Here is an 8,205-nt window from a genome sequence, read left to right on the forward strand (position 1 = left end):
CCTCCCGCTAACTTTGGAAGCCAATTACGGACGAACGGTAAGGACTATCAAAATGCCGTTTGGGTATGTTTATCGCATGGGTCCATAGATCACGTGTACCGATTTTTGTGAGATTTGGAAAAAATCTGTAGGAAAAGGTGCAAAAAGTGTGTTTTGAAGAAAATTCAAAATGGCGGAAAATCTATCCTGACGCAAATGGGCGTGGCCTATATGGGGAGTTGCGTCATGACCCAAGGAATCTAGGGGAGAAAAGATTTTTATTCTAGGACCTACGGTTCAAAAGTTATAGGCCAAAAACGTAAAGGGGACTGTTATAGCGCCACCATGAGGCCGAATGGTGTGATTATTTATTTAAATAATTTCGGACTAAATTATAAACCTCCCCTCCAAATCTGGTAACTCTAGCTCTTACGGTTTCTGAGAAAAAAATACTTGAATTTTAGTTTTTTCACTTTTCCATTAAAGTGGATGGGGACATTTAATGCACTAATAAATCAATATCAATAAAACTATGCAACCAATCTCTTAACAAAATACAAGCAGACGATTCCCGGTGAGGCCGGTCATTTTGACATATGGCACTAAATTGGGAAAAATAAACTGTGGGAGGAGATGCGGTTGAAAAAATTGTTTATCTAGAATAAAGTTTCTGTAAAACAATAGTCTGGTTGCCCATTCGGGCAACCACACTAATAATAAGTGGGGTCCGGAGACCCCCAGGGGTCCTTGAGAGGGTTCCAGGGGGTCACCAGCAAAATGTGTTTAACCACTTTAACCCTAGTATATTATAGGCTATTTCAAAATAGCCAATCTACAAGCTTGCATCGCAACGCTATTTTCAAAAAGATATGGAAATAAATTGTAATACGGCACAAAATATTTTGAGATGGGGGTCCGCGGCCACATAGATTTAAATTTGGGGGTCCTTAACATGAAAAAGTTTGAGAACCACTCATTAACAGTATCTACACACTGTGATGAGCTTATCAGGAGCTTGTCTTTCACACACAGACTGCTGGCTTTGCATGTGAGGCAACTGCTGTGAAAAATGATTAAATCATGATTAGACACCATTCTTCAAGGAGTATAAAAAAAACCTGGGATCTCATCATAGAAAACACCATTTGGTCCAAGAACCCCTGGAGTTAAGGTGAGTTTCCCACTGCATTGGTCTTCTGAATTCTTGTTCTTCATTCCAGCTTTGGAGATGGGCTTCATTTAACACTGAGATGTGCTCTTTTTAAATGATTGTATGATGTATTCATGGAAAATGTACTTTTGTATTTTTTATATTTGAGTATTTATGTCAATGCTACATCACAAGTAAATTGCCATTTCATTGGCACAGCTTTGCTTGTTTCAGGAGTACAGATTTTTGACCACAATGACCACTGTATTGTAATGTAAAGCCAGATTCATACAAGCCTATAGGTACCATTTTACCATCTTTAAAAATACATTTTCACCCTCCAGGTTCATATTGCCCATCTGTAGCCATGAAATTCTCCATTGTTGCTGCCCTTGTTGTTGTGCTGGCCATCGGTCATGGTAAGAATCCTGAAACTGTATATTCAACTTTCAAATCGTTTTTACATGAACTACTATACATTAGGAACCTACAACATGTATTTTATATATATATATTTTTTAAATGTTAAATGCACTTATGAGTAATGTCAGCAAAGTCTGAATCTTAGGTAAGCTGTATTCTATACATTTCAATGAGGATTTGAACAAAGCATTTAAATGTGTTTTCCAGGCACTGAGTCTGTGTCACTGAGGCCGAAGCGTGACATCTCTGCTGAAGTGCAGAGAATCACCCAGGACATGTCGGCCTCTGTCACCACGGCTGGCCAGGAGATGGTTGACAAGGTCAAGGCTCTGGAGCTGCCCAACAAGGCACAGTAAGTCATCATTTAGAAAACAACAGTGGTGAAAAGTAACCAATTACATTTACTCAAGTAAATTTACTGAACCACTTCAGCCTTATTTAAACTTTGGCTATTTGAAAATAGCCGGATCTACAAGCTCGCGTTGTGAGCTTGTAGATCTGCTATTTACAAAAGATTTTTATACATTTTATACATAATGATACCTTGTGAAACGGGACATTCTGCATAATGAGTACTTTTACTTTTTGGTATATAAGTATATTTTGATGCCAATACTTACATTTTGATTACCAGACTTTTACTTGTAACAGAGTATTTCTATATTGCAGTATTGATACTTTTATTAAAGGAAAAACATTTAGTACTTTTTCCACCACTGGAAAGTTTATTGTTCCTCTACTCTTATTTCATAGTATTATATTTCATATAATAGTTAATTTAACTCAGTGTGTATAGAAATGGAACCAAATTGACCTGTTGGAGTTAAATTAACCCTGAGCATTTTACTGTGCACTTCTTTATCATAGATGATCATTTGTAAGACAAATTAATACAGTTTAAACCAATTGGTGCTGTAACTATAGGAATTAGAAAGATTGTTCTGCCTTTTTGCTCATTGTAATTCACACTCTACATGCATCAGTTAAGAAAACCACAATGGAAAAGTCCCCATGGCTTTTTTGTGTTATCCTTTTAGCCTAAGTGTTTTACTGTACCTCTGTACTGATCAATCAATCAATCAGTTAAGTCGCTCCATCACAACCTTTGATGAAAATAATGTAATGTAGTGAGTGAAGTTACTTTAAGCCAATATCAACTTTTATCTAGTGAACATTGGTCCAAACCATGTCAACCATCATGGGCAGATAATCACTAATACTTATCTTCCTTAATTACAATTATCTTGTTTCCTGTCACAGGACTTACTTTGAGGGCGGCAAGGCCCAGATCCAGCCACTGGTTGAGAAGGTCCAGGCTGAGGCCGAGAAGCACCAGGAGCCCTACATTTACATGACCGACAACCGCCAGGCAGGGTCGTGCTGTGCGTGCCCTAATTCAGCCTGGGGATCTCAGATAGAGAGGCCCCTAAGGTGGATTTTTTACTTCATTTCGGCCGTTTTTTACTTAATTTCGGCCGTTTTTTATTAAACGGCCGGCCTGGTCGGCATGGAATGGAGAGGCCTTTCTGGAATTGTCCCACATTTCCCAGTGGCCAGCACGTCCCTGTTTCTGGCCTTGACAGCCCATGCATCCAAACAGAAAAGTCATATCTGATTGCATTAAACAACATTAAACAATGTTAAACTCACTTTGTATGTTGCTTTGCCACTCGCTTTGCGACTCGATGTGCCATTCACTTTAAGCATGCGCATATCCTCTATACGAGGCGATCGGCGATCGTTTGGTAGATGTGTCCGCTCGGTATTGGCCTGACAGGTTCTAGATACGGTAGGCGGTAGCCTATTTCGCCGTATTTCTTCCAGCCGCGTGGCAGGAAGAAGAGAGGGGGACCTTTAGCGTCCCTGACAGTGAGGATTGAAAATGGAATCTCCTCACTAAGACATGTGGGTGTCATTAAGTAATATTATTCCCTGACGTGAATAATATTAAGACTAAATAAGAAATAGCTTATTAGAGTGAATTGCACGGCCCTTAAAATAGACCGGATGATTAGATAGATAAATATTATTCTATTTTTCGGTCAGTTGAACAAACATGTACAAGTACATTGCTTCTAAAAAGCAAATTGCCCGAAAAGTTGTAGGCTGAAGCCAAGGCTTATTTATTCTAGCCTATTTGAATACCCAATAAAACATCGAAATAACATAGCTTCATAATTAGTTTTTAACAAAACTGAAAACAATAGAGACATAAATTGGATTACAAATCCACGAGTGAAGAGAGCAAAAGGAAAATTCATTAATTTAATTAATAATAAATAATTATGATAAATTAGCATAGTGATATGTAGAATTATGTTAGTATTGCTATTTGCTACAACACTACACTATTTGTGGCTTTTACACAAATGGTAACGTAGGGGTTCTTTTCTTTTCTCTAAGTCTAAGTCAAAGTCTAAGACCTAAGGATGAGTGTGGGTCATTTCTGGTAACAACAGACAAGGTGCAGCCTTTGCGGGCTGGCTGCTAAAGGGAATCCCATGACCAGGGCTCTGTCTGACCGGTTGATTATATGTCCCGAGGTGGTCTCCCGGAAGATAGACCATGCCAGAAGTTGAGTGGTATGGGGTCCCAGGTTCGATTCCCAGGCCTTGGCAAGGTGTAGAGGGGTCACTGAGCAGGATTCTAACCCCTAACTGCTCCCCCTCCCCCCAAGGTAAAATTATTATTATTTCCCTGATACATGCACGCTGTCGGGCCTGCACCTATGAAGTAGAGCGGACTAACGGAACGGTAACCAACAGGTTTTTCATTCTGTTCAGTCCCAGCTTTACTTTGGCAGGTCCCTATTAAGTCCCTATTAGGAAAGGCCCGGGCGGATGTCGTATAGCACTATGAGGGAAGAGCTTTATGGAGTAGAGACTGCAGGTATGCTAGCAGGCTCTAAGTTCATGACCATGGCCTGGTGTATAGTTGCCAGGTTGGTCGATGACCAACGTGTGAGGGGCCGCGCTCCGAATTTAGGGAGCTGCAGGACCCAATAACAAAATTAATTAAAAAATTGACACTCATGTGGGCCTGAGTGGGTTGTTGAGTAAAAAGGTGTACTGGACAGGTGTCTATTATCCACTGTCTAACAAATATAAGGCCAGTCTAGTGGTTCCACTCTGTGAAGGTCATTATACTCCGAGCCAGTGTGTGCAGGTGATGTGCTGTAAAGAATGTACTCATCATTGTTCCACGCTTGTTGAGTAAAATGTGTGTATATGTATATACTGTATGTATATATGCGTGCTGTATACCACGGAGGGAACGGAACCCGCCAAGCCAGGTGTGGAACATATAGAAGGTGTGACCCAACGCTTTCTGTCAGACGTTGTGTCGAGCTAAAAAAAAAAAAGGCTTGACTGTCATCCTTAACCACACCATGGCTGGTCTAATACTGACTGTAGAAGTGTCCCCAGGCCAGAAATCAGAGTAACCACGATTAGTCTACCATCCTGGTGTCAAAATTCCAGGAGCATGGTAAAAAAAAAAAAAGAAGAGGCCTTGGACTGAATCGTGAGTGGCTCATACATTCAACTTGACCTGCCCAAATAGGCTCCTGTCCTGGTTCATCACTGTGACCGCCTAACAAGGCTGGGAAAGTACTGGTAGGATCACCAGATACAGGCAGAGGCTCAAAGTCATGAGCTGGGCAAAAAAAAAAAAAAAAGAAGAACAGTAGCACTTCAGCGTAAGTGTTGCGCTCACTTCTGTGTCCCGTGGAACAAAAGTTGTACCTCAGGGACCGGTGTGGGGCTGTTTGTATGCAGATGTTAAGGTTATGGAGACTGAGCTGTGTCTGTACCTAAGTAGAGATGGTTGGCTGAGGATGGCTGATACCGGACCGCTGACCAGAAAACCTATAACGGGGCCCTATGATTTGGTAACGTGTGCTCACTATGTTGTCCCATCAGCATGATGGATATGGCCATATGGAGCTTATCCAGACTGCCGGGGACTACTGGGAGTAACGCGGAACCATTGATCAAGGCAGTGAGGTGTTTCTGATCTCTTCAGGTGAGGACGGAAGTTTGGCTCCATTGCCCGTTGGCTCCAGAAAAGGTCTGGGTAGTACGGATTGTGACATACGGTTGAAGGTCACATCGTACTATGAGAAATGAAGCTCAGTTAGCCCATCTAAACCTCAGCTGTTGTCCTACTGTTCATTACCACAAAGCAGGTGATGACCTATGTTAGAGATAATATGCTGACGTGAGAAAGTGGCTATGCATGACATATTGTACTTTTAGGCGGTGGAATGTTGTTTAGGTAACAGGGGAAGTGGACCTGGTGGGGCGAGAGTCCGATATAGGCAAAATTACACAGCCATACAGGACTCAGCCGCCTGGGAAACTTACCCAACACACCCAGACAGTCACCGCCTGGCTACAACCCATAAATGTGGTGTCCAGGGAGCCCGGGGATTTGACCGGAGCCTAGGATGTAGGAGACTCCCTTACCTGATAAATTCGATAATCAAAGCTAAGTGGGCCATATTGGGAATGCCCGATGGGCAATGAGGACTGTCCATATGCGAAGAGGTGTGGCTAGTATGCAACCCATCGCAAGGATTTAAGCCCATTGCCTGGGGCGGCCCAGCTGATAATGTGGTCTGAATTGGCCTGAAGTGCTGTTTGCCAGACTGCGCAAAAAAAGCGTTAAGATACAGTTATCTGTGCTATCTCTGTTGTCCGGGTAACAACAGAGGGAGACTGATGAGCTGGTGGGGACTGAGGTTCATATTCTAGATTTTATTTTAACCCCGGCTCCAGTTACCTGACACACAGAGAGAGCATAAGCAAACACACAAAGATTATTTTTTCATTGACCTTCTGGCCCTGGTATAATCACTCTAACCTTCAGGATGTTGCTGTGTCAATGTACTGAATGATGAGGATGATACCGTAAAATGTTAGGTACTGACATCCTACTAATAGCAAATTGATACTGAGTTTGTGTTTAAGACAGTTCATGTGAGTTTATGCAAGTGCATGAGTGTGCATGTGAAAACTTGTTAAAACCAACCTGTAGTGTAATCTATAGGAAGTAAGTCAGCACTCTGCACAACTGTATGTGTGAATGTATGTGTCCATGTGTGAATGTAAGTGTCTGTGTGGAGGAGAGACGAAACGAACAACAGATATGTTTAGAATGTGTCTGTGTGAAAAAAAGAATGTGTATGCATATGATTTATGCAATACATTGAATTTTCCTAAACCTTCAATTCTAAACTAAATTAAACTAATCACTGTTGCATTCAAAGCAGCTGAAAGGAATGATTCAGACAAGCAGTGGGTTTTTGAGATGCAGCTGTTTAAGGCAGACAGGAAGTTTGTGGTTTCCTCACGACCAGCGTTCCTCATACGTAGAGTGGGTGTAAAGCGAGGTCAAGAGGGGAACCTGTTTCCTTTGCATCAAGATAAAGTTGACTGAGACAGTGACAACAATTTCTAAAGTTAATTTAAAAAATAAATAAAAGTGTCTCATATTGGGTGATGTTGGCCGGGTTTAGATTGCCTGACCATGCTTAGGTTGTAGTCTGAACACACTAGTATATGGATGCCAACAGCACACACTATGGCTGCAAGCATAATGCGGGGCATTTATTTTGTGTGTCCCATCATGGCTGGCTATTAGTGTATGAGACTCTGGCTATGTTCACCCTGTTGTCATGACCAGGCAAGTGACAGTGCTCAAAGACTGGACCTCGTAAAGGAGGGAAGGGGCGAGCAGCTGTACTGGCTGATGACAGCTATAATAATATATTATTCAAGGCTTTAAATCTGATTGGAAAACTGTGTGCTCAAGCCCCATTTCTGTGGACTTTTTGACCTTGGCCTATCAAAAGTTGAGCCAATCTGAGGTTGAAGTTTACCATGTCCAACTACAACAACACTGTGGCCTTACAGTATAATGAGCCCAGAATGAGAGAAAACAACATACACATGAATGGTTATATGGGGAGAGTTGAGCATCTATCTGTGTTCCTTTTCCAGCACAATCTGTCTGTGGTTCAGGAGTTGAATCCGTTGACTCCAAGTACAGAGACTACTGCAGTTCAGCAGTTGAACCTAGAAGGCATGGAACTTAGGGGGGTACCCCATTGGTCCTAGTTAAATTGTAACTATGCAGAATGGTGCTGAGGTCGCAGTTAACTGTGATCCGCTCAGCACAGAATCTTAAAAAGCTGCATAACAGCAAAAAGGTGTGTCCGGTATTTCGGACTCTAAGACCGTGACACACTGAAAGCGTCACTAATGCAAGTGTCATTGACGCGCATAAAGAGAAAATAAAAAATTACAAGAGGTTACCTTTACACATGGCCCAACTCATTTCAGATGGTCTGTGCCGCGCGTCAACGCTCCAAAATCGAGCTCTGAGAGATGCGTCCACAGGTTTTGACGCATCCAAGTGACGCCTGAAGTGTGGCTGCAGCCATTGTAGAAATGGGTGTGTTTGATTGCAGTGTATGAGGGGCTTAAAAGGAAGGATCCCAGAAAGAAAAAGATTGCAAGAGCAACAAATAGCCTACACTCTCAAATCAGAACCCATGGCGGTCTACACACCGATGGGGCCCTACCGAGAAGCAGCTGAGGGACCCGTGTGTGGATACAGATTGCATGGGTGAGGGTGGCCAAAAATCCTAC

This window comes from Gymnoscopelus braueri, assembly GCF_963280865.1.
Source record: "Gymnoscopelus braueri genome assembly, chromosome: 9".
Classification (NCBI taxonomy): Eukaryota; Metazoa; Chordata; class Actinopteri; order Myctophiformes; family Myctophidae; genus Gymnoscopelus; species Gymnoscopelus braueri.